The sequence below is a fragment of the Callithrix jacchus genome, chromosome 12 (assembly GCF_049354715.1).
Source record: "Callithrix jacchus isolate 240 chromosome 12, calJac240_pri, whole genome shotgun sequence".
Classification (NCBI taxonomy): Eukaryota; Metazoa; Chordata; class Mammalia; order Primates; family Cebidae; genus Callithrix; species Callithrix jacchus.
Window position 1 is genome coordinate 27,735,303 of NC_133513.1, and position 26,421 is coordinate 27,761,723.

The 26,421-nt window shown below is 47.1% G+C and overlaps 1 long non-coding RNA gene across 5 annotated transcripts in view; it reads right to left on the minus strand.

Moving 5' to 3' along the window:
• The window catches only part of LOC118146222 (uncharacterized), an 86,833-nt gene that overhangs the window by 32,784 nt on the left and 27,628 nt on the right, over positions 1-26,421 (minus strand). Inside the window, exons 4-5 of one of the 5 annotated variants that reach the window (XR_008475390.2) lie at positions 26,334-26,416; positions 4,359-4,533 (exon numbers count right to left, since the gene is read on the minus strand). The exons of 2 other annotated variants lie outside the window; for them this stretch is intronic. This is a non-coding gene — a long non-coding RNA (uncharacterized LOC118146222). Of the gene's footprint in view, positions 1-4,358; positions 4,534-13,271; positions 15,798-26,333; positions 26,417-26,421 lie in introns of those variants that run through there. 2 more of the 5 variants (XR_008475389.2, XR_013524750.1) reach the window with 2 other exon arrangements.

Sequence of the window (26,421 nt, forward strand, 5' to 3'; positions counted from 1 at the left end):
CACGCAAAAGGCAGACGAGGGAGCAGGAGGCTGTGGTCAGGGGATGGAGAGCTCTCACAGACCAGCCCGGATCTTATGCCTACCACAGGGATACACATCCCCAAGGCCAAGTTCAATGCTTGGCACAGATCAGGCGCTCACTGAATACTTGGCGATGTCTCAGTTTATTCTTACTGCACAGTGAACCACCCAAAGCATAGTGGCTTAAAACAATCATTGCTTCATTTAGCTCATGATTCAACAGGTTTGCTGGGCTAGCTCACTGGAGCTGATATCTAAGGTGGTTCACTCACAGCTCAGCAGGCTGGCTCCAGGGGGGCACATCAGCTGGGCCAGCTCAACTGGGCTTCACCAGGCCTCTCGTCATCCAGCAGGCTATCCTGGGTTTCTTCACACGGAGGTCTCAGGGCAGCAAGAGAAGACCAATGTGCAGGTGCTTCTCCAGCCTCTGCCGGCATCGCATTTGCTAAGATCCTGGTGACTAAAGGTCATCACGTCATCAAGCTGAAATCTAAGATTTGGACAACCGAACTTCATGTCTCAATGGGAAAAGTGCATTGCACACGCAGGCATAGAAAGCATTTGTGCCATCTCCTTTGCAAATTGTGGGAAATAGAAAATTTCGTTTTTAAAGTTTTCTTTCTTGTTAACTTTGTTAAGCCCTATCCTATGTAACTGTCAAACATGCCATGCTTACAGGCACATAGTACATTCTATGTCCTTGTACTTTAACCAAAATATCTGTGCTGGACGTGCTCATGGGCATGTCCCAGCTCTCCATTACTTTTACCTGTTTAGAAAGTTTTAAGTTGTTAGCCAATCAAGTTTTAGTTTAGATTGTGAGGTCTGGCTCCAGCCAATGGAGATCAGACACAGCAGTAAGGACCACTCCAAATGCACAAGGATTAAAGCTGTGTGGTTTCCTTTGTTCATTGTACTCTCATAGCACGATGGCTAACAAGGGTACCCTTCCTGCAGTCCAGGAAGTAAAAACTGCTTTGCTGAAAGATCCTTTGTCTCAGTGTTAATTTTTCTTTGTGGGACCGAGCATTTATTTCCAACACAGTCTACCAAAGTGATGGAGTAGATGAGTCGATGAATGAATACAAAGGCAGAAAGGGACTCATGAAAAGGGTCTGTGCAAGTTGAGCCCCTGAATTCCATCCAATCCAGCACCTCTTAGATTCCTCTGTCCATGGAAGAAGGAGTGAACAGAGCAAAGCCCTGCAATGAGATTCAGTGGCTGGAAGGAGGGCTGCAGGAGCTAGGAGCTAAGCAATGGTTCCACGTGCTCAGCTAAGCCTGGGTCTCTTGCAAACTCCCCCCGAGGGCCTGGCCCCGGCTAGGCGGGAGAGGTAACATGTGTGTGTGGTCAGCTGGTCCCTCTGCCCCGGATCCATGCTGCCTGCCTCTTGTCCTAGCCCAACTGGGAGCATTACTTCAAATCCCCACTACACCCTATGTGACGCACAATGCTGAGAAGTGTAACTGCCATAGTAATTACTTACAGTCATTACATTAAGTTTTAAAATGTTCCCTTCAAATTGAACAATGTTTTTTCAAAGTCAACAGCTGGTTCACAGCTTGAATGCAACCGTTAGGATAAATTAAATAAAAAGGGTAATAAAATCACTGTCTAAATTTAATTTCTGAAGAGCACAGAGGCTCAAAAAAAATAAGCATTTAAAAATGCCTTTAAAATAGAGCCAGAAAAGCAGAAGTTAATTCACTCCCTGATTGTGTCAGCTAATGGACACAATGGCACAATTAACCATGTAATTGCAGTGGTATAGACAAAGCCCTGAGCTCATGGCCGGATTCTGCTGTACAGGCCTCAGAGCATGGGAAGGACTTACCAGACAGGTGGCTCGTATATGCAGATGTCCCTACAAACAGGCTCGGAAAAGAGCTTCCATCTCTAGAAGCAAAATAACAACAAAGATGACATCCACAGCTCCATCTCAGCACATCCTCCTGAAGCCTGGAGCTACCTGGAGCCATCTCCCAGGCAGGAAGGCAGGACAGCAAGGGCTTCTTTGCACTTGCTTATAAACAGTTTGCAAATTTCAGGTACTGAATCCTTTTCACTCAAAGGCAACTTACTTTAGTGATCATCAGAAAAGATCCATCCAGCCTTTCTCCCAGGCAACCCGACCTTCCAAGCTTAGAAGGACTAGAATCCCATGGCTGTCATTTATTTGCCATGTCACTTTGGACAGGTGATGGGCTCCTTTCTCTGTGCCTCAATCTCCTCCTCTGTAGAAAGGGAACTCATTTGTTCTTTCATATATTCAGAATATATTCAATATATATGCACTGAGCATCTAACTAGGCCCTGGCACAGACAGCAGGGAAATAGCGGTGAAGACAGATCCCTGCTGGAAGGGGAGAAGGGGTGCAGATCCAAGCGAAGAAGACAAACAATGACCAAGACCAGGAAGTACTGTGGGTAGAACAGGAAAAGATAATGAGTGCTTGGGAGAAATTAAGTAGGGAAAAAGAATAAGAAGGGAGGGAAGGAGTGCTGTAATTTTAAACAAGGTGTTTGGGGAAGCCTTGCTGAGAAGGGGAGGCTGGAATAACGGCCTGAAATAAGGAAGGGAGCCAGCCACATGGCTATCTGGGTGAAGAGTTCAGGCAAAGGAAACTTGCAAAGGTCTTGAGCCAGGAGTGCCCCTAGAGTGGTCTAGTAACAGCAAGGAAGCCAGGGTGTCAGGAACACAGAGACTAGGCCAGACATGGTGGCTCACACCTGTAATCCCAACACTTTAAGAGGCCAAGGCAGGCAGATTACTTGAAGTCAGGAGTTTGAGACCCACCTGGCCAACATAGTGAAACTCTGTCTCTACTAAAAATGCAAAAATTAGCCAGGCGTGGTGGCAAAGTGCCTGTTATCCCAGCTACTTGGGAGGCTGAGGCAGGAGAGTCGCTTGAACCCAGGAGGCAGTTGCAGTGAGCCAAGATTGTGCCACAGCACTCCAACCTAGGAGACAAGAGCGAGATTACCAAAAAAAAAGAGAGAGAGAGATAAAAACAGTCCTCTGAAATCTGGGTGGAAGAGAAAGAAAAAGAAAAAGGGAAAAAAAGAGGTCAGGGAGCTAACGGGAGAATAAGAAAATCTAATTGGAAAAGCTAATCACGCATCCACTCAAGTGAGCGCTTAATCCATGTCAGAGAGTTGCCATAGGATCAAATCAGATAAAGCAGAAGCACAGGCAGGTCCCAGCATACAGTAAGCGCTCCATAAATGCCACTATTAGAAGAGGATGCCCCTGCACTCTGGGCAGGTGGCAGCATAGACACTGCTCAGGAGAACCTGGGTCCTGACTTTGCTTTCTTTCCCAGGGTGAGGATGTAGCCTCGTTGCTAGGGAACCTGGTTTCGAAACCATTAGTGGTCAGAGTTAATGCCCAGAATCCTAGGGCAGTTCTTTGGCTGTCAGCTTCAAGCATGTAAGGTCTAGGCCAGAGCAAGAGCTCTGCTGCTCTCTCGGCTCTGGAAGGGCGATAGTTACAAGGAAAGGGACACAGAAAGCTGACAACCAGGGATGGAGTCACAGGGGAGGTCGGCGCAAATAAACAGACTTTGCTCCTGCTCTGGGGAACCAGCCTTGTGCAGCCTTGGCTGCACACTTCTAGTAGGGTGTGCATGCATGTATGTGTGCAGGTGTGTGTGCATGTGCGTACGTGTGTGTGCACGCTCGTGCCTGTGGGTACGTGGTCTCCTTTCTCCAAATCCGTACCCTACCTGCAATGCTACAATTATTTATTCTGACGCTCCTTGTTCCCACCCAGCCTGGGCACACGCACTACCCAGGTCGGCCACAAGGGGGCTCTCAGCGCTCCCCTTCCCCCTCCCTTTACCCATTAAGGCACTGGGCAGTGGCTTGGGGAAGGGGGGCACACAAAGGGTTAAAAGCTCCACCTTAGAGGCAAGAGGATGGCTTGAGGCCAGGACTTCCAGAACAGCCTGGGTAACATAGCAAGTTTCTATCTCTACAAAAAAATTTTGAAAGTTAGCCGGGCAAACCATTCAAACCACCTCTGATGGGCTAAAATTAGGTGAGTGGCACAAGAGCCGGTTACAGTGTGTTTACACCTCCGCTTAGGTTACAGTGTGCGATATACAGAGAACTCTTTAGGCAAACAGCATATGTAAGGAGGCAGCTTTAGGCTAAACTTGATTTAACACACATGTATGCATGCGCAGAAAAAGATCTGAAATGGGCACTCAAAGGGGTTAAGAGTAATCAACTCTGCACAGAAGGAAAGGAAGTTAGGATTTTCTTAGTAATGTGTCACCTGTATTTTCTAATTTTTCTAAACAGGTAAAGATAAAATTGTACTCTTAAAACTAAATAAGACCTCAGAACAAAAAGGAATTTAATAGAATATAATCGATACGCTGGGTGCTGTGGCTCACTCCTGTAATCCCTTTGGGAGGGAGTGTAAGCACTTTGGGAGGCTGAGGCAGGTGGATCACTTGAGGCCAAGAGTTCGAGACTTGCCTGGGCAACATGGCACAATCCCATCGCTACAAAGAAAAAGAACAGAATCAATCACTCACACACACACAGTCAGGGAAGTGCTTCCCAATCTTTGTAGTGCACATTAACCCCTTGGAGGGATTCAGCAGTTCTGGCACGGGGCCTGGGAGTCTGCATTTCTGACAAGCTCCTGCATCTTGACACAGCTGCTCCAAGAACCCCACTCCTTATAATGGCTGGGGGCTTACTGTAATCTCTATCCTAGTGGATGTCACAATCCCCTTTCTCTTCTCTCTCACGTCAGATATCAGTCATGCATTGAAGCATCATTTGTAACAAAAACAATATTTTGTTGTTGTTGTCTGTTTGTTTTTTTTTTTTTTTTGCTTTTTTTTGAGACTGAGTCTCACTGTAATCCAGGCTAGAGTGCAATGGCATGATCTTGACTCACTGCAACCTCCACCTTCCAGGTTCAAGTGGTTCTTCTGCCTCAGGCTCCTGAGTAGCTGGGATTACAGGCGTCCACTACCACCTCCAGCTACGTTCTTTTTAGTTTTGGTTTTTGGGGTGTGTGTGTGTGTGTGTGTTTAGTAGAGATGGGGTTTCACTGTGTTGGTCAGACTGGTTTCAAACTCCTAACCTCAAGTATCTGCCCACCTTACCCTCCCAGAGTGCTGGGATTATATGTGTGAGCCACCATGCCCAGCCATAAAATACAATATTTAAAGCAATTCAGGTATCCATGTATGGGAGACTGGTTGCCCGAACCCTGGTATATCCACACAATGGGTGGTGTGCAATAGATGTGTAACAACCAGCTGTCTAAGCAGGAGCCTGGGGTAGAGAATTTGCCCATTTCTGTTGTGCAAATACTACCTCCATGGCCTGTTTCAAGCCACCTGTGTGAAATCAGTTGGTTCACAAACTTGAAGGTTTAACAATCAGTTCTTTGGAGCCAGCACACCCTACTCTGCAGCCATAACAAATATAAATAACGATGAGGAAGCTGTCTCTGCACTGATATGGAAATATCTTCACAATATAGTGCACTGTTCAGTGGGGGGAAAAAAGCAGATGTAAACCAAAATTAAATTCTAAGCCCGTCCACCCAATCATCAGAATGGACCCCTTCTCTCAGCCATAGCATTCCAAAGCTAACCTGAAAAACTAGTTCAGGCCATGATGGGAAGAGGGGACCAGACATCCCTCATTATATCCTCCTCCCTTTTGGAATTATGGATGGACGGGCTCTTTAAGTCTGTTAAGAAACATCTGTAATCTATTCTCTCTGAAACCTGCTACCTGGAGGCTTCATCTGCATCACAAAGCACTGGTGTCCATGACCCCTTATCGTAACCCAGATATTCTTTCTATTGATAATAACTCTTAAACCAATTGCCAATCAGAAAGTCTTTGAACCTGCCTATGACCTGGAAGCTCCCACTTCCAGTTGTCGCATCTTTCAGGATTCAAGCAATGTACATCTTACGTGTATTGACTGACACCTTACATCTCTTTAAAATGTACAAAACCAGGTTGCAGCCCAACACCTTAGGCACATGTTCTCAGGATCTCCTGAGGGCTGTGTCATGGCCCAGTGGTCACTCATATTTGGCTCAAAATCAATCTCTTTAAGTATTTTACACTTTGACTCTTTTTGTCAACACAGCATATAAAAAAGCATGCTACCTGCTGTATGATTAACACACACACACACACACAGTTGATTGTGTTTGCATTAAACCCACTGGCCCAGCACTTTGGGAGGCCAAGGTGGGTGGATCACTTGAGGTCAGGAGTTTGAGACCAGCCTGGCCAACATGGTGAAACGCCATCTCTACTAAACCACAAAATTAGCTGGACGTGGTGGCGCACGCCTGTAATCCCAGCTACTTGGGAGGTTGAGGCAGAAGAATCACTTGAACCCGGGAGGCAGAGGTTGCAGTGAGCCAATGTGCCATTGTACTCCAGCCTGGGTGACAGAGCAAAACTCCATCTCTAATAATAATAATAATAAACCACTGGAAGGCCAGGTGCAGTGGCTCACACCTGTAATCCTAGCACTTTGAGAGGCCAAAGTGGGTGAATCATCTGAGGTCAAGAGTTCAAGACAGCCTGGCCAACATGGTGAAACTTTGTCTCTACTAAAAATACAAAAATTAGCCAGGCGTGGTGGCAGGCACCTGTAATCCCAGCTACTCGGAAAGCTGAGGAAGAAGAATCACTTGAACCCAGGAGGCAGAGGTTGCAGTGAGCACCACTGCACTCAGGCCTGGACAACAGAGCAAAAACGCCCGTCAAAAAAAAAAAAAAAAACACTGGAAGAAGATACAAAAAGTATTAAATGTGACCATCTATGAGCAGAAGGAGAACACAATGGGCAGAGATGAAAGAGATTAGTGCTTTTTGGAAATATCTTTTTCTGTTGTTTTGATTTTTGAGCTATGTAAATGTAGCATAGCAGCTATTTCAAAAATCAAATTAGGAAAGAAAACATGAAAAATGCAATCCAGTGACCTTGACATTCTTATTGGAGCCACAGGCATGAACTGCTCTAGAATGCCTGAGGTGCAAGCCATCCCATTTCTGAATCAAGTCAGTTGTCCATTATTAGTGTATTAGTCTGTTCTCATGCTATTGATAAAGACATACCCAAGACTGGGTAATTTATAAAGAAAAAGAGGTTTAATGGAATCAGTTTCACATGGCTAGGGAGGCCTTACAATCATGGCAGAAGGGAAAAGGCACTTTTTACATGGCGGCAGACAAGAGAGAATGAGAGCCAAGTGAAAAGGTTTTCCCTTTATAAAACCATCAGATCTCATGAGACTTATTCATTACCATGAGAGTGGTATGGGGGAACCACCTCCATGATTCAATTATCTTCCACCGGTCCCTCCCATGACACATGGGAATTATGGGAGTTATAATTCAAAATGAAATTTGGGTGGACACACAATCAAACTATATCAGTTTGTAGACAGTAAGCTAAACAGTGGTCAATTTCCAGAGTCTTCTCTCTGTGAATCTCACAAGCATCTCAGGATTTGGTTCAAATTAAAAAGAATTCAGTCTTCAGTTTGTGTGGTCAGCATCCTCACAGTCCCTGTTGAGGCCAAAGGGCACAGGGCCAAGAATAGACATTATAACTTACTGCCTAAATTCAAGCCCTGGCTCTGCCATTCACTGGCTGAGTGACCTTGGGCAAGTCACTGAACTTCTCTGTGCTTCAGTTTCCTCATCTCTAAAATGTGGGTAATCATATAACAACACCTATAAGTTAGTGTACTTAATACAGTGAGACTAGGGCCTGACACTTACTGAGTAACTGATAAATATTTGCTATGCATATTGTCACCATGATGCACAATGCCTCCCCAAAAATCACCCTTTGGGATGGGTGACATATGCCCCTCAAAGGTCCTCTCTACTGATGCAAGCCAGTTTCAGGCACCATGAACAATATTCCCAGGGCTTCAGGACTAAAAGTCCAGCTTGCACAGACTTCGCAGAGCCACTCCCACCTGAGACCTGCCACCTTGAAGGGCTCTTTGCAAAAAAGCCCATCAACGTCCCTACCACCTTTGCCTCTGCTTCCCAGACAAGCCAGCTAATTCCCCTGCACCTTGTAGCCTAAAACACCCACCAGTGTTCTTATCACCCACATTAAAGTCTCCTGAAGTGTTCATTAAACATGCAGTGTCCTGCCAGGCACAGTGGCTCACACCTGTAATCCCAACACTTTGGGAGGCTGAGGCGGGTGGATTACAAGGTCAGGAGTTCAAGACCAGCCTGGCCAATATGGTGAAACCCCATCTCTACTAAAAATACAAAAACTAGCTGGGTATGGTGGTGGATGCCCGTAGTCGCAGCTGCTCAGGAGGCTGAGATAGCAGAATCACTTGAACTGGGAGGCAGAGGTTGCAGTGAGGTTGCAGTGAGCTGAGATTGTGTCACTGCACTCCAGCCTGGGTGACAGAGCAAGACTCCATCTAAAAAAAAAAAAAATGCAGTCGTGGGTCCACCTCAACATCTAGGGCCAGGACCCAGGAGTCTGTATTTCCAGCCAGTTCCTTGGGTTATTATTAAGCATGCTGGGATTTTAAAACCTCTGAGATTGGAGCAAGGTCCTAAGAAAATGGAAGGAAAGATTCTTTCATTTCTTTCTAATAAACCAAAAGCAGTGAGGAAAAAAGTGGGGAAGAGACCAATTAATTTTCCATAACTCAGTTTCCTGGAATAACTTTGAATTCGTTTTTTTTTTTTATTGTTCCTGAACATGTATTAAGCTACTTTTAATATCAAATGATGATGATCAACCTCACCACTAATTGCAGCCCCCTCCAATAATCTGGGAGGCCAGTACTGGAGTTTGAACGTTTTTCTTTTTTCTTTTTCTTTTTTTTTTGAGATGGAGTTTCCCTCTTGTTACCCAGGCTGGAGTGCAATGGCGCGATCTCGGCTCACTGCAACCTCCGCCTCCTGGGTTCAGGCAATTCTCCTGCCTCAGCCTCCCGAGTAGCTGGGATTACAGGCACGCGCCACTATGCCCAGCTAATTTTTTGTAGTTTTAGTAGAGACCGGGTTTCACCATGTTGAGCAGGATGGTCTCGATCTCTTGACCTCGTGATCCACCCGCCTCGGCCTCCCAAAGTGCGGGGTTTACGGGCGTGAGCCACTGCGCCTGGCCTGGAGTTTGAACTTTTTAACCTTCAGAAACTCTTGCCCACTCAACCTTGTTGAGAACCCTGAAACGGTGCATCTCATTTTATGCAAATTTGCATTGTGTGACTTAGATCATCTATCAGGCAATTTAAAAATATTAATAAAGACATGCCATATGCTCCAATTTTGAAATAATGCATGTCTTGCTTTACATTTATCCCTCTGGGAAATTTAGTCTTGAATAATGCATAGCTTCAGGAATGAATCCCTTGCATAAATCTGATAAAAGCTCATCTGTTCAATGGAGAGAGCTGGAGGGACACCAGCTAACCACCATGTCTTCCCCTTCCTCTGCTGCCCTAGAATCTCCTGCGGGAATCTACGGCCTCAGTAAGACTCAGGTGTTTTGTTTGTTTCTTTGTTTCAGAGACAGGGTCTCACTCTTGCCCAGGCTCTGGAATCCAGCGGTGGGATCATAGCTCACTGCATCCCTGAACTCCTGGACTCAAGTGATCTTCCTGCCTCAGCTTCCTTAGTAGATGGGACTATGGGCACACGTCATCACACTCAGCTAATTTTTTGTAGAGACGGTGTGTCGCTATATTGCCCAGGCTTGTCTTGAACTCCTGACCTCAAACAATCCTCCTGCCTCAGCCTCCCAAAGTGGTGTGATTACAGGTGTGAGCCACCATACCTGGCATTCATTTAGGGTTTTTTGGGGGGGAATGGAGTCTCACTCTGCTGCCCAGGCTGCAGTGCAGTGGCACAATCTGCCTCCTGGGTTCAAGCGATTCTCCAGCTAATTTCTCCAGCTCATTTTTGTATTTTTTGTAGAGACGGGGTTTCACCATGTTGACCAGGATGGTCTCGCTCTCCTGACCTCGTGATCCACCCACCTCAGTCTCCCAAAGTGCTGGGATTACAGGCATGAGCCATCGCGCCCAGCAAAACCTAAAACTTTCGAGTGCTGACATGATGCTACACGTGGAAAATTCCAGAACTGACCTCATGTGATGGGTCACAGTCAAGACACAGTCTGAGCTTTGTTTCATGCACAAAATTATTAAAAATACTGTATAAAATTACCCTCAGGCTATGTGTACAAGGTGTGTATGAAACATATATGAATTTCCTGTTTAGGCTTGGGTCCCAGCCCCAAGATATCTCATTATATATTTGCAAATATTCCAAAATCTGAAAAAATCTGAAATACTTTTGGTTCTAAGCATGTCGGGTAAAGGCTATTCAACTTGTATATGGTTGTTTCGTTTCTTTGTTTGTTTGTTTGTTGCAGAGTTGGGGAGGAGAGTCAACTGGGTACTCAGCAAGTACCTTCCCAAGCTCCCTTGCAGGGAGGGGTGTTCATGTGACACACAGTCGGCCAATGAGATGCGAGCATTGCTCTCTTTCTTCCAGTGCATTACCGGAAATGGGATCACATCCACAGAGCTGTCCAGAGGGACACTTTAAGAAGAGGGGACAGTATTCACTTAGGATCTGCAATTCCCAAACACCCTTCTGCTCAGCCAGTATATGGAGCAGTTGTTTAGCTTTGGAATCAGACTTCCTGGGTTCATATCTGGTTGCTGCACAACTTACTGGTTGTGTAATCACAGCCTGAGCCTCAGTTTCCTCATCTTGAAATAGGAGCAGTAATCATACTGGCTTCTCAGGTTGTTGGAGCAACTAGATCAGCATTTAAGTCCCATGAGGGCAGGAATCTGTTCGTCTTACCATGATATACTCACATTTTAGTGTGAGTAAACAGTAGGCATCTAACAGATTTGTATAGAGAAAATGAACATACAGGTCTCAGCAGAGTGACCAGTTCAAGAAATCTTATCTAACAAACTAAATGGGCTGGGCACAGTGGCTCACACCTGTAATCTCAGCACTTTGGAAGGCCAGAGTGCACTGATCACCTGAGGTCAGGAGTTCGAGACCAGCCTGGCCAATATGGTGAAACCCTGTCTCTACCAAAAATACAAAAAAAATTAGCTGGATGCAGTGGTGTGTGCCTGTCCCAGCTACTCAGGAGGCTGAAGCAGGAGTATCCCTTAAACCCTGGAGGTGGGTGGAGGTTGCAGTGAGCCGAGATCACGTCACTGCATTCCAGCCTGGCAACAGAGTGAGACTCCATCTCAAAAAAAAAAAAAAAGTATTAGGTTCTGGAGCATTTTGGATCTCGACTTTTTGGATTAGGGGTGCTCACCCTGTGAGCTGGGCATATCATAAGGTGTTGGGCACAGTGGCTCACACCTGTAATTCCAGCACTTTGGGAAGCCAAGGCAGGAGGATCACTTGAGCCCAGGAATTCAAGACCAGTAGAGAGAGCTTATCTCTACAAAAAATAAAAAATTAGTTGAGTGCTGTGGCTCATGCCCATAATCACAGTACTTGGAGAGGCTAAAGCTAGAGGATCACTGAAACACAGGAGCTCAAGGCTGCAGTGAGCCATGATCATGCCAGTGCACTCCAGCCCGGGCAACAGAACAAGACCCTGTCTCAGAAAATGAATTGGAAGTAAATAAAAATTAAATTAAAATTTAAAAATCAAAAATTATAAAAATAATATTGGAAGGAAGAAATGAATATTGGGTAGATAACTTCAAGTGTCTGCCACCGAAAGAACACTGGAGAAGGAGTCATGAAGAATGAGTGGGAAGAAGTTGAACAAGGGTGTAGGAAAAGCCAAAGGGTCAGCACAGTTAAAACCCCAGAAGTAGAAGGTGTGTGTTGACTTTGGAGACTCAGAGAAGAAAGTGGAGTGACTGCGAGCTGCAGGCAGATATCAGGACAGAAACCACGGTTCCTGGGCACCTGCCAGGAGGAAACATCACTAGCCCCTCCCATTCCCAGCAGGCAGGGCCCCAGACAGGTAGGGTAAAACGGCCGCTGCTTCTCACTGCACATGCATGGACTTTGCATATGTGAAACCGGCCCAATTTTCCAACAAGCCGGATGCCCATAGACCTGAAGCTTAAGAAACTGACATCTGCATAATAACGTGTCTGGGCCAGGTGTGGTGGCTCATGCCCGTAATCTAGCACTCTGGAAGGTCAATGCAGGTGGATCATCTGAAGTCAAGAGTTCGAGACAAGCCTGGCCAACATGGTGAAACCCTGGCTCTACCAAAAATACAAAATTTAGCCAGGCATGGTGGTGGGTGCCTGTAATCCCCGCTACTCGGGAAGCTGAGGCAGGAGAATCATTTGAACCTGGGAGGCAGAGGTTGCAGTGAGCCAAGATCATGCCATTGCACTCTAGCCTGGGCAACAAGAGCAAAACTCCATCTCAAAAAAAATTTAAAAAAAAGAAAAAAGATGTGCCTGCTGCCTGTTGACCAGCTTCTCTTCCTTATCTCACCTGTTTTTCTTCCCCAGTATATAAACCCCTAACTTTATTTGGAGGGGAGGGATGGATTTGAGGTTTATTCCCTCTCTCCAGATGACACTGCCTGTAATATGTAATAAAACAAATATAAATATGATAAATGTAATAGTTTGTACTATTACATTTAATATAATAAAGTCTTCTTCCATGGCAATACTTGTTGTCTCAGTGACTGGCTTTCTGTGCAGCAGACAATGGGACCTAGACTGAAACCCTAGTATTGGGTAACATATGGACGAGCCACCACCACATTGATGTGTTGCACTCCACTTGGGTTAAGTCTCTTAGAAGGACATGGGATTTCTTCCTCAGATTAACATTATGCTTCACTTTGTTTCTACAAAACTGACCCAAAGGTTTTCTTCCTCTCGCTTTGAATTCTGCGTCTGTTTAGAGTTCTGTACACTACTGTGGATAAAGCAAAATGCCACGTTGCACTGGGATCCCGGCATTTGAGGAGAGTGGAGCATCCCTGCTGCATGCCTGGAAAACAGCAGATGCTGAGTAAAGGATCATCTTCCCTGGGGTGGGCTTCTGGGCCTACTTGCCTTGCTATCAGTAGTGACTCGGATTTACCTGCTTTTAAAAGAATCTTTAGCATCAAGAGTCCTATTTTTCCATCAAGAGTATTCAAAGCATACCTGCATGTACTCACAAATACATCTGAGCCCCCTGGGAGCAGCTGCTATCTCACCAGGCACCCCCCCCCATCACCCCATACCTCCCGACATCACAGCTGTGTGATACTCTGCAGCAGGGAAGGGAAGTAGGGGAGGAAACCCTTTTTTCTTTCTTTCTTTTTTTAGAGATAGGGTCTTCCCATTGCAATCAAGGAATTCAAGGCTGCCCCCTTCCTAGGCTTCAAGGGATCCTCCTGCCTCAGCATCCCTGGGTAGTAAGGACCACAAGTGTGTGACGCCACACCTGACTAATTTTTTTTGTTTTTAGAGACAGGGTCTCACTGTGTTGCCCGGGCTGATCTTGAACTCCTGACCTCACATGATCCTCCCACATCAGCCTCCTGAATAGCTGGGATTTGAGGTGTGAGACACTGTGCCCGGTCAGATTCTTTTTTAATGTACTATGTCACAGTGGCCTCATAACAAAGCCACTTGGGCCCCATGTGTTCCAGTGTTGATGAAATAGCTCTGTCTTTACTTTCAGCTCTCTCCAACTGTGGAATGAGACAGCATCCCACAGGGTGGAGCCACCAAAAACAGCTGAGTGGCCTTTGGCTTTAACAATAGAATTTCCTTGATTATGGTAGACCTCAGGGGATATCTGCCCAGCTCAGGGCCAATTCTCCTTCCCTGGAAACTGGCAAAGGGAGGGACTTTATCAGGAATATTTGCGCCGTGTAGTTCTACTCCCTGGACACAGTAATTAGACCAGCCATGGCCAACTGACCCAAGTTGGGCCAACCAGATTTATTTTGCATCAGAATTTAGTGATGGGGCCAAAATAAATGGGGCTGATTTCTGTGATGGCTGAAACCTGTAGCCTTGGGTGCTGTGTAATATGGCCTCCATATGAACAGAAAACCAGAGAAAGTGTATCTGTGTGGATGCACAGAGAGAGACAAAGATGAGATGTAGAAGGCCAGACGCAGTAGCATGCACCTGTAGTCCCAGCTACAGGAGGGTGGGGTGAAAACATTCTTTGAGCCCAAGAGTTCCAGATGAGTCTAGGCTTAACATAGCAAGAGCTGTCCCTCAAATAAAAATCTTGTGCCTCTTTATTACATTTATGTTCACCCTGAGAAAACCGATTGAAGAAAGAGCAACAACCACAACCCCCTCAAAAAAGGGAGAGAAAAGCCATGCCCACAGCTCTCCACTCACCCGCTCCAGGCCTTTCTTAAGACTCAATGACTTTCCTGCCTCAACTTTCATGAGACCCTCCATTATCCTGGTCAGAGTCCTTGGTTGCCAGCAACAGACTCCACTCTGGCTGCTTGAGGTAACAAAGGCATTCATCAAAGGACATTCGTCAAGTCTCCAGAAAAACAAGAGAATCAAGCTTGGACCGCAAAAAGCCGGAGAAGTCCCCAAATTACACTGCAAGAATATTGCAACCAGCCCTCTAGAGCTACCCCGCACACTGCTAGTGCCAGGCCCCTCCTCACACTCTTCCTGAGAGCTGGGTCCTATACTCCTGCTGCACGGAAAGATGCAAAACAGCACTCCTGCCTTCTGATGTGGAGAGGCAGGGCTCCTAAATAAAGAGGCTTCCCACGCTGTTCAAAAGAAACCACACTGGCCAGGAGCAGCAATGCATGCCTGTAGTCCCAGCTACTAGGAGGCTGAGGCAGGAGGATCGCTTGAGCCCAGGAGTTCAAGTCTATCCTGGGCAACATAGCAAGACTCCATCTCTTAAAAAATAAAAAAGGAAGGAAGGAAGAAACAACATAACCACATTGCATTACAAATGTCTGCTACATCATTATAGTAACTTCTGGCTGCAACAGAGTCTTATGATAAAACTCTGTGCCCCAACTCTGATCACTGCAACAAACTGGACAGGTCTATTTTCTTGCCAGGGTGAGACCAAGGAAGGACCGAGGATGGAAAATTTAAAAAGACCCTCATTCTCAGGCTCATGAAAATGCAGGGTTGGCTCCTGAGAGTGGGGCTTCCTTATGTGGTCCCCTGGATGCTTCACCTGTCTTCTCCTCCTCCAGGCCCTGCTTCTTGCTGCTCCTAAAGGCCTTTGCTTGCCAGATATTTCTCAGTCCTCTTGCAAATGCAGAGGGGTGGCCTAGGCCCACCAGTGTTCTGGGCATATCCCAACATGCGCAAGTCCACTTAGAATCCACTGGAGTCTCTGATACGTTTGTTTGCTGTACTGATTAGTTAATAATGGGCAGATACAGTGGTTCACACTCAGCATTGTGGGAGGCTGAGGCAGTAGGATCGGTTAAGCCCAGGAGCTGGAGACCAGCTTGACCAACATAGTGAGACCCACATCTCTACAAAAAATAATTTTTAATTAGTTGGGCATGGTAACTTGTAACCGTGGGAGCTCTGAAACCTGGTCCCCGCATGAACAGAAAATCTGAGAAAGCCTATCTGTGTGGGTGGACAGAGAGAAATAGATAAGAGGTAGTAATCTGGGCAAGGTGGCACATGCCTGTAGTCTCAGCTGTTCAGGAGGCTGAGGTGGGAGATCACTTGAGCCTAGGAGGTTGAGGCTGCTGTGAGCTATGATTGCACCACCGCAACTCCAGCCTGGGCAACAGAGCAAGATCGTGTCTCTAAAAAAGATAAAAACAAAATAAAATAAAAGAATTAATTAACAACGATGACAGGAAGCACTTCTCACACAGTCACCTTGGGCCATGCACCTCAGTATTTCATCAACACCACAGTTCTAGGCACTATTCACCACCGTTATCCCCATTTTCCAACTTCTGAGGCACAGACCGGTGAAGGGGCTTTCCAAAGATCACACAACAAGAAGCAGAACCAGGATTTGGACCTAAATCTCCCTACTGCCTCTGTCAAGCCCCTTCAAGGAAAGCAGCTGTCTTTGAAGGCCAAGGAAACAGGGAAAATGACAACTATTAACTCACTCACGGCATGTGAGAATGACTGGAGCTACTGAATCCTCGGCCCTTAAATCCACTAATTACGGTTACAATCAATGACAATAGTGTCAGTACCCATTCTATTATCAAGTAATAGATATTACTATGGAGTCCATCAAGCCCACCCAATTCACTAACCACAGCCTCTTGAAATGAGCTGAGATGTGCCTCCTTCTTACAGGTCATTTGGGGCTGAATTCCACCTCCAGGCTCAGCATCTCTTTCCTCTCTGTGGCCCGGCCGGGAGGACAGGTTATTTCCTTCAGAATCCCCACCCAGACCCAAAAGACAATGGCCTTCCAGAGGTCTCACACAACACTGGTGATGGGAAGCAGATTTTCACCATTTTCTGCTTTTAGCCAAGGGATAATTAACTAAGGCTCACAAAACCCTTCTAACATATGATCATAATTACGTCAGCGTTTTGGGGCTGGGAAGCTCTAAAGCCCAGTTACAAGTTGATCAAAGACAGGCCTGGAAAGGGATGAGAGAGAGGGGAAAATGTACCCTCTGTTGACCCCAAAGCAAAGCCAGTAAGGAAACTGCAGGTGGGATTCGCCTGTGGGATAACGGGAGAGAAAAGGCAGAAGCTGGGCTCTGGGACATGTTTAGTTATCGAAGAAACTCACACATTTTACAGGACGCACTTCTGCTCAAAGCAGATGTTTAGGCAGGGAATGGGGGTGGATATGGCATTAATGAGAGCCTGGTAACCACTGATGATGGAAATGATGGAAAACATAAATCACAGCCCTTTCATCGGCATGTTTACATCTTCCGCATTTCACACGAGCCTAAAGCCCGGGAGACACTCAGAAGTGTCGTGACTTGTGCAGGGTTGTATTGGTGCTGGTGAAGATATTGGTGATGGCAGCCAGACACCATGGCACACACTCATAATCCCAGCACTTTGGGAGGCCAAGGCTGGGGGCATTGCTTGGGGCCAGGACTTCGAGACCAGCCTGGGCAACATAGACAGACCTCGTCTCTACCAAAAAAAAAAAAAAAAAAAAAAAGAAGTTTTTTAAATTAGCTTGGGGAGTGTATATTTGGAGCAACCTGAATGTATCCTCCCAGTTTATAAAAATTCCAAATAAATAAAAATTAGCTAGGCATGGTGGCATGTGCCTGTTGTCCAAGAGTGTGAGGTTCTAATAAGCTATGATCGTACCACTGCCCTCCAGCCAGGGTGACAAAGCAAGGCCCTCTCTCTTAAAAAAAAAGGATAGGTTGGGACAACAGTGATGGCAAGCACAGCAGAGTGATGGTGGCCGGGCTGGGTGGGATGAATGAAGCTGATCCCTGAATGGGGATGATATTGACAGTTTGGTGATAGCTCGGTGGTGGTGGCAGTGTCCAGAGTGATGGTTATTGTCATAGTCATAATACAGAAAAGGCGGTGGGCTGGTGATGGGCCAGTGGGGACATATTATGGGGAGGACAGTGATGCATGGTGGCCCAGCTGAACGAGGATGGTGATAATAGGGTGGTAGTGATAGGAGTGGTGATAGTGGTAAGGAGAGAAAGATGAGGGAGGGTGGAGAAGGGAGCGAGGGAAGAAGAATCCTGAAGCACCAATGTCATCAGCCTATGGACAGGAGCTTAGTTCTGTTCCTTACCCTTTGGTCACTAGAAGTCAAAAAGCTCATTGTCCGCCAGGCCAGGGACACCCTCCCCTGCCACCACTTCAGCCGAAATGCTCAATCCTGCCCTGCGACAGTACCCTTCCTGGTGGGAGGACTGGCGCAGACCAGGTTTCATGGATGCGCACACACCCTCCCTCTCAGTACCGTCTACAGCATCAAGGAGGTTCCCCGCGGAGTGAAGACAGCAGTACCATGCAGTAGTTAAGAATCCGGGCACCGGAGTCCTCTTGGCTTTGAATTCTCGATTGTGTTGTATGACCTTGGATGAGACGCTTAACCTCTCTGAACCTCAGTTTCTTCGTATGTAAAATAAAGTTCATAACAGCATCTGCCTCCCAGGATTGCAGTGAGAAGGATGAGAGACAATGCTGTAAAACGTGTGGCCTGTCAGGAGACATGGCTCAGTGCCCCATGGGGAGTCAATGATGTTGATTACCATTGTTCCCATCTACCACTGCTGTTGGAAAAGCAGGAGGGAGGCCGGGGCAGTGGCTCACACCTGTAATCCCAGCACCTTGGGAGGCCGAGGTGGGTGGGTCACCTGAGGTAAGGCATTCGAGACCAGCCTGACCAATATGATGAAAATCCATCTCTCCTAAAAATACAAAAAATTAGTCAGGTGTGGTGGCACGCGCCTGTAATCCCAGCTACTTGCTACTCAGGAGGCTGAGGCAGGAGAATCACTTGACCCCGAGAGGCAGAGGTTGCAGTGAGCCAAGATCATGCCACTGCACTCCAGCCTGGGCAACAGAGTGAGACTCCGTCTCAAAAATAAAAAAAGAAAAGCAGGAGGGGAGATACAATAGAGTCTGATCGCCAAGACTCCGGAGGATGAGGGAGTTGGCATCAAGAGTCCCCTTTTTCCAGACTCTGCAAGCTCTTCAGCGCCATCTGTCTGTGCAAACATGCTCAGCAGGTCACGAGAGATCATGAGAGGCAGGCTGCTTGCAGTGGTTAGGCTGGAAGCCCGTTATGACAGGCATTAATGAGTCAAGCTGGATTGCCTCTGGCTGCAGACGGTAGGGATGGCTCTCCACTAAAGCAGTCTGGTGGTGTAATTTAAGTGCCCTTCTTGCCTACCTTGTCTCCAGATCTGATCACAGCCCTCCAGAAATTCTGTGATCTATTGAATCATGTTGTATTTTTCCTCTACTTAAGTTTGCTGGTGTGATTTCTGCGGTTTGCAACAAAGAATCTTGACTGATAAAGCTGAGTTCTGGCCAGGCGTGATGGCTCATACCTGTAATCTCAGCATTTGGGAAGGCTCAGGAAGGAAGATTGCTTGAGGCCAGGAGTTCAAGACCAGCCTGGGCAACATAGTAAGTCTGTCTCCACAAATTAAAAAAAAAAAAAAAAAAAAAAATTGGCCAGGCATGGTGGTGCATGCCAGTAGTCCCAGCTACCAGGGAGGCTGAGATGGGAGGATTCTGAGGCCAGGAGATCAGGCTGTGTGAGCTATGAACACACCACTGCACTCCAGTCTGGGAGTCCCAGCTACTTGCTACTCAGGAGGCTGAGGCAGGAGACTCACTTGAACCCAGGAGGCAGAGGTTGCAGTAAGCCAAGATTGTGCCACTGCACTCCAGCCTGGGCAACAGAGCGAGACTTCATCAAAAAAAGAAGGAGCAGCAGCAGGATGAGGAGGGGAAGGAGGTGGGCAGGGAGGAGGAGGAGAAAAAAAAAGAAAAAACTTCTTAGCTTCTACAGAGTTATCTTTTATTTTAAAAGGGTTTTTATCTTTTCAAAGCACTGTAACTACATAGCCCAGCCTTTCTACCTGCAATGGGCATTGTAAAAGGAAACTGTGAACTGTTTATATCTACATGCCTTTCTGGAGGAGCTGAGATTTAAGCAAGACTTGTCTGGGAAAAAGAAGCTGAGGTCTAAGGCTTTGAGTCTGTCTCCCTTGACTAAACTGTCCCTGTTTAGGCTGCACAGTTTCACATTAGCCCTCAACCTCTGCAGGGGCAGCACTGTCCAGAGAGCCTTAGCAGGCCAAGCCCCAGGGAACCAGGCACTAGTCACTGCTCATTCATTTTCAACCAAAATTTATGGAAAGCCTGTTATGCAATCAAGTACCCCACAGTCCACTGGAAAAGTGTCACTGTGGCATTCGTGCGTGGTGCATGCTGTGACAGAAGCCACAAAAAGAACAGCAATAATGCCACCTGACACGTACTTAGTTCCTGCCATGTAATTCTAAGTACATCTGACTCTTAAACAATGCAGGGGTTGGGGCACCAGACCCCGACACAGCTGAAATCTGAATATAACTTTTTTTCTCAGAAATGGTGTCTCACTCTATCACCCAGTTTGAAGCGCAGTGGCACAATCCCAGTTTACCACAGCCTCTGATTCCTGGGCTCAAGGAATCCTCTCATCTCAACCTCCCGAGTAGCTGGGATTACAGGCTCATACCACCAACCCCGGTTAATTTTCTTTACTGTTTGTGGAGACAAGGTCTCACTTAGTTGCCCGGGCTGGTCTCCCAGGCTCATGCAATCCTCCTGCCTCAGCCTCCTAAAGTGCTAGGATTACAGCTGTGAGCCACCACACCCAGCCTCAACTGTACTTTAATTCACTTAATTCCCACTTTATTATGAGATAAACAGTATTATTATTCTTCTCATTTTACAGATGAGGAAATTGAGGCAGAGGGTAAGCTACCTGCCCAAAGTCTCATGGCTTATTTGTGATAGGCCAAGACTTGAGGCCAAGCAATCTAACTGGGTTCAGCTGTTAACCACTCCACTATACTGTTTCTCTAAGGCACATAAGAGAGGCACCTAACCTGGCCTTGGGGGACAGAGGAGCAAGGGAAGTTGGCCTCAAAGCACTGCTGTCTACCCGAAGGCCTAAAAGATCAGCAGGAGACAGTGAGGTGAAGAGATGGGAAAAGAATGATCTTGGCAGAGGGAACAGGATGTACAAAGGCCTGGAGGTGAGAGAAAGCTACTGCTAGCAACACTCACTTTTCTGAGCTGTTTCAAATCTGAAAGTTTATGAAGAGTGTAAAAATATAAGCCGGGTATGGTGACATGCCCCTGTAGTTCCAGCTACGCAGAAGGCTGAGGCTGGGGGACCATGTGAGCCCAGGAGTTTGAGGTCAGCCAGGCAACATAGTGAGACCTCATCTCAAAAAAAGGAAAGGGAAGGGGTAGGGAAGGGAGAGGAGGGCAGGGCAGGGCAGGGCAAGGAAGGGCAGGGCAGGGAAGGGCAGGGTAGGGGAGGGGAGGGGAGGGGAGGGGAGGGAGAAAGAGAAAACAAAAGAAAACTATAGATAACAAGGAAAGCTATCTTTTTTTTGCTTACTATGTGCGTATTAGTCAGGATGAGTAAAACTAGCTGCTGTAACAAACAAATCACAAAACGTCAAAGATTTACATGCTAACTGTTGATTTCCCCCTTAAGAAAAATCCAACATGGAGATTTCCGGCAGCCACCATGTTGAGCTTCCAATGCTGTTACTCACAAGCCAGGGTCCTTCCATCTGTTGCTGTGCCATCTTCTAGGGAAAGCATTGGCAAACTGTTCTATAAAGAGTCAGACAGATGTTTTTGGCTTTGCAGGTCGTAGGGTCTCTGCCACTGTGACTGCACTCTGCCCTTCCAGCACAATGCACCAACAGGCAGTACACAATGAATAGATGTGGCTGTGTTCCACTGGAACTTCACTTACAAAATCAGACCACAGGCCGGATGCAGCTCACGTGCCATGGTGCACCAACCCTGTCTTGGGTACTAGAGTCTTCTGCCAAATCCTCACATCCAGCCAGCAGGCAGGGGAAGAATAGAAAGGGTCTCATGGGGAAGGTTTCAGTAGGTCAGGTTTGGAAATAATGACATTACCCAAGTCTGCGTTCTACTGGTCAGAACTCGGTCCCACAGCCACTTGCGAGAGCACGGTGGGCTGAACAACATAGATTATGTTCCCAGGAGGAAAAGGAAAGGGCAGTTGGTGAATGCACCGGTGTCCCTGCCATGCACATGTTATGTATTAATACATTCCCTCATGCACTGAGATAGGAAGGAAGAAGTTATAAATGACCCTGATATACAGGTGAGCATATTGAGGCTTGAGGAGGCCTAGAGACTAGCTGAGGTCACAGAGTCAGTGGAAATGTCTGTCTACAATTACCCTCCACAAGCAGTCTTGAGAGTGAAGATAAAAGGGCTGTAGTGGCTCACACCTGTAATCCCAGCACTTTGGGAGGCTGAGGCAGGCAGATCATGAGGTCAGGAGATCAAGACCATCCTAGCCAACATGGTAAAACCCCATCTCTACTAAAAATAAAAAAATAAAGCTGGGAGTGGTGGCACGCACCTATAATCTCAGCTACTCAGGAGGCTGAGGCAGGAAAATTGCTTGAACCCAGGAGGTAGAGGTTGCAGTGAGCCGAGATCATGCCACTGCACTCCAGCCTGGCAACAGAGTGAGACTCAGTCTCAAAAAAAAAAAAAAAAAACAGGGCAAGTAACTTACGGGAGGAGAACTCTGCAAAGGACCATGAGTTTGGGCTAAAACCTGCCTAAGCCACAAAGCTAGGTGCTGTGCTGATTTCTCCCTGTCCCTCACCTAACACAGCTCCTAGATCCAGGAAGAAGGGACCCCACACCTTGGAGGATGCTTCCCGGCTCCCCGGTGACCCCCGTTCTAGCACAGAACCCAGAGGAGTCAGAGAAGTCCTAATGCAAACCTGGCCTTCCAGGTCACCGTGAAGAGATACTTCTCAGGGCAGGAGAACGGAGTAGATTTCATGTAATAGTGTTGTTAGCTTGACGCATAACTTGTCAATATTGCACACAGGGTATGTGAGCCTCCATTTACACACTGAGCCTCATCCTGCCAAGAGTGGGGTTAAGGGTGGCTCTTGGTCCCCCCAGGCACAAGGCAGTGACCCTGAAACCAGACCACCTGGATCTGAATCTCAAGCTCTGCCACTCCCTAGCTATGGGCTCTCCAGTCATTTACTTAGCCCTTTTGTCTCAGTTTCCCCAGGTTAAAATGAAGATAATAACAGTTCTAACCTCATAGGGTTGTGGTGGGGATCTAACTGAGTTAAAATTTGGAAAACCACCTGGCACAGTGGCTCGTGCCTGTAATCGCAGCACTTTGGAGGCCAAGGCCAGCGAATCATTTGAGCTTAGGAGTTTGAGACCAACCTGGGCAACATGGTGAAACCCCTGTCTCTATAAAATACTTAAAAATTAGCCAGGTGGTGGCGCACCCTGCAGTCCCAGCTACTCAGGAGTCTGAGGATGGAGGATTGCTTGAGCCCAGGAGTTTCTTCAATCTGGCAGACAAAGCAAGACGCTTTGTCTCGTATTGTTAAAAGATAACAATAATAATTTGAAAAGCACTTAGCATTGTGCCTGTCATGCAGTAAATGTTCTGTTAAATAAATAAATCACCCCCTGCCCAGCCCACTGGGAGACCCCAGCCTCTCCTCTGATCTGGAGGGCAACACCAAGGGGGTCACCAACGTCATCAGCTTGTGGCTTTTCTTTTCTCTCTAAAAGTCACAGTCCCAAGGTGGCAGTTACTGTCTCTTGCTGGTCCTGCAAAGCCACCTGTTCAGATGCCAACTGTCACATGTCACCTTAGCTAGCAGGAAGCTGTTCCACCTGGTAATAGCCCAGAAATTATGATGCTTTGCTGTTCTACATGAAGGTACAGGCTGGGACTATTTGTAAGCTTTGGCACTTGCCACTCTCGGCAGAGCAGATGGCAGAGATAAAAATCCAGGGCCGGACAGGCTGATAAAGAGCTGGCCTTCGTGACACAGGATGCAGTTGAAATACATGAGATCTTTCCTGCTGCAGATGGACCCACCTGCCTGACCGCGCCCGGCTGAGGAGGGGCGAGATGGATGGAGCATGTTATCTCTTTCTGCCTCACTCAGCTTCTGGTGAATGGAAAATGGAAAGGGAGGGGCAGGAGGTGACCCAGGAAGGGGTTCAAGGTCAACCTCAGCCTCAGTCCAACCCTAAAATCCTCCCCCAGATTCCAGACCCTGGACCCCCTCCCTCACTCCTCAAGTAAGGAGGAGACAGTAATTCGTCCATTCTGGTTGAATGTCAATGTCATAGATCAGGTGGTTCTCAAGCCAGGCTGCCTATTAAAATGACCCTGGGAGATTGTGATGAAATGCATGTGTTCCGACCTTTCTCCATGAAAGTGAATCAGACCCTCTTAGGTGGGGACCTGACACTGGTCATTTCTTAAATCTCACCAGGTGATTCAAATGCTCAGTCATGGGTGAAAACCTTGGACCCAGATTTTAATTCTGATTAAACTTCCACTATCATATGCCTGCTCTGGCCAGGCTGTGGTGTTTTATTTCATCCTCATAGATAACCTGACTAGATGGGTCTTATCATCTTAGTATTACAATAAACCACAGCTCAGAGAGAAGCGATTCACCCAAGTGCATAGCAGACGCACCTGAGAGCCATAACTTAAATTGGGCAATACGCTGAGAATCTTCTCCGGTCTAAGAAGAATGTGTGTTCAGAGTTCCACGCTAAGGACTCCAGGAGAGGGAGTGCTTAGAATCATGCCTGTCATGTAGTAAGTGTTCTGTTCCTTATCTATGAGGAACATCTGCATCCCAGCCTGTACCAGGAAACACGTGCCATACGGGGGATGGAGGCTGTTTGTTTTGGGTTAAAGGAAGGTTGTCAAGAGGCGGTGGTTAGGGGTGCTAGCATGCTAAGTGAAACTGCTAAACTGCTAAGTGGACACTCTATGTAATCTGCAGGCTTTTTACAAAAGGCAGTGATTCTCCTGTCCAGCCCGCCACCACTGGACTGCCCTCTATGTAAGTCCTCTCAATAAACCCTGCATCTTGTTCAGTGGCTCTGGGTCTGTCCTTCAGCCTCTTGTTTCTCTCTCTCTCTCTCTCTCTCTCTCTCTCTCTCTCTATATATATATATATATATATATATATATATATATATTTATTTATTTATTTATTTTGAGATGGAGTCTCACTCTGTCACCCAGGCTGGAGTGCAGTGGCGTGATCTCAGCTCACTGCAACTTTTGCCTCTCTGGTTCAAGCGATTCTCCTGCCTCAGCCTTCTGAGTAGCTGCAATGACAGTTGCCTGCCACCACACCTGGCTACTTTTTGTATTTTTAATAGAGACAGGGTTTCACCATGTTGGCCAGGCTGGTCTTGAACTCCTGACCTCAAGTAACCTGCCCGCCTCAGCCTCCCAGTGTGCTAGGATAACAGGTAGAAGCCATCACACCCAGCCCTTTGGCCTCTTAAACATGGTCCCATCCCTACTGAAATCAATAAAAGTCTGGTACAACACCAAGGTCACACAGCCAAAGTGGCAGCAACAGTCTGAAAACTCCACCCTCAGCATCCACTGTCACCTCCAACGTAGCTTCCCATGCCTGGATCATGGGAGCCTGATTGACAATGTTCACCTTACTGTTCTCAGGTATTTTCATTCTGCTTCTCCCCCTTCTTCTATGGAAGTCCAGGAAACACTGTGCTGAGGAGTTAGGAGGCCTGGGATTGAATGCCAGTTCCACAGCTTAGCAACTATGTTAATAACACCTCCTTCAGGGGTTTAAATGGCATCAGGGCATGCAAAGAGCCTAGGTGGAGGCCACCAGGTGGTCAGCAAATCTCATTCCCAGTTTCCCCCAGGGACCTAGATACACCACACATCTCCCAGCCTTCCTTGCAGTTAGGCGTCATCATGTGACCAAGTTATGGCCAATGGAAGTGAGCAGAAGTGACGCCATCACTTCCAGACCCCGCCCATTAGAGCCTCCCACGTGAGCTCCCTCTCTTCCAGACCCTGCTGGCTGGACAGAGTAGATCCACCTTCCTCATCTGTAAAATGGGATGATGAGGATCATGCACACCATGAGGAGAGGACAAGTGAATCACGTGAAGCACTGCACTGCACTGTGAACAAGGTAAAAGGGAAAGCTACTATTATTCTCTCCACCTGAGAGGAGGCAAGGATGGACATGCTCTCCTCCCATCCCCCCACCATCCCTCCTCCTCAGATACAGGACCTCTGTAGGCCAGGGATGTGCTTGAAAATGGGCTTGGCTTCAGGGGAAAGACAGATGGGTGAGGGCAGTGGTTGGGAGCTCAGGCAGCCAGACCCACATCCAAACCCCAGCTCTGCCCCTGAGGGCTGGGTGATCCTGGGCAAATTAACCTGTTTGGCCTTTTCTTTTTCTTCTTAAAAAGAGAGGGATGGGTGCGGTGGCTCACACCTGTAATTCCAATAATTTAGAAAGCTGAGGTGGGCAGACCACCCAGTCAGGAGATCAAGATCATCCTGGCCAACAGGGAGAAACCCCATCTCTACTAAAAATACAAAAATTAGCTGGGCATGTCAGCATGTGCCTGTAGTCCCAGCTACTCGGGAGGCTGAGGCAGGAGAATCCCTTGAACCCGGGAGGCAGAGGTTGCAGTGGGCCAAGATCGCACCACTGTACTCCAGCCTGGTGACAAAGCTAGACTCCTCAAAAAAAAAAAAGAGAGAGAGAGAGCAATGATAGACCAGATGTTGTGGCTCATACCTGTAATCCCAGTGCTTTGGGAGGCCAAGGTGGGAAAATCACTTGAGGCCAGGAATTTGAGACCAGCCATAGCAAGACTCCATCTGTA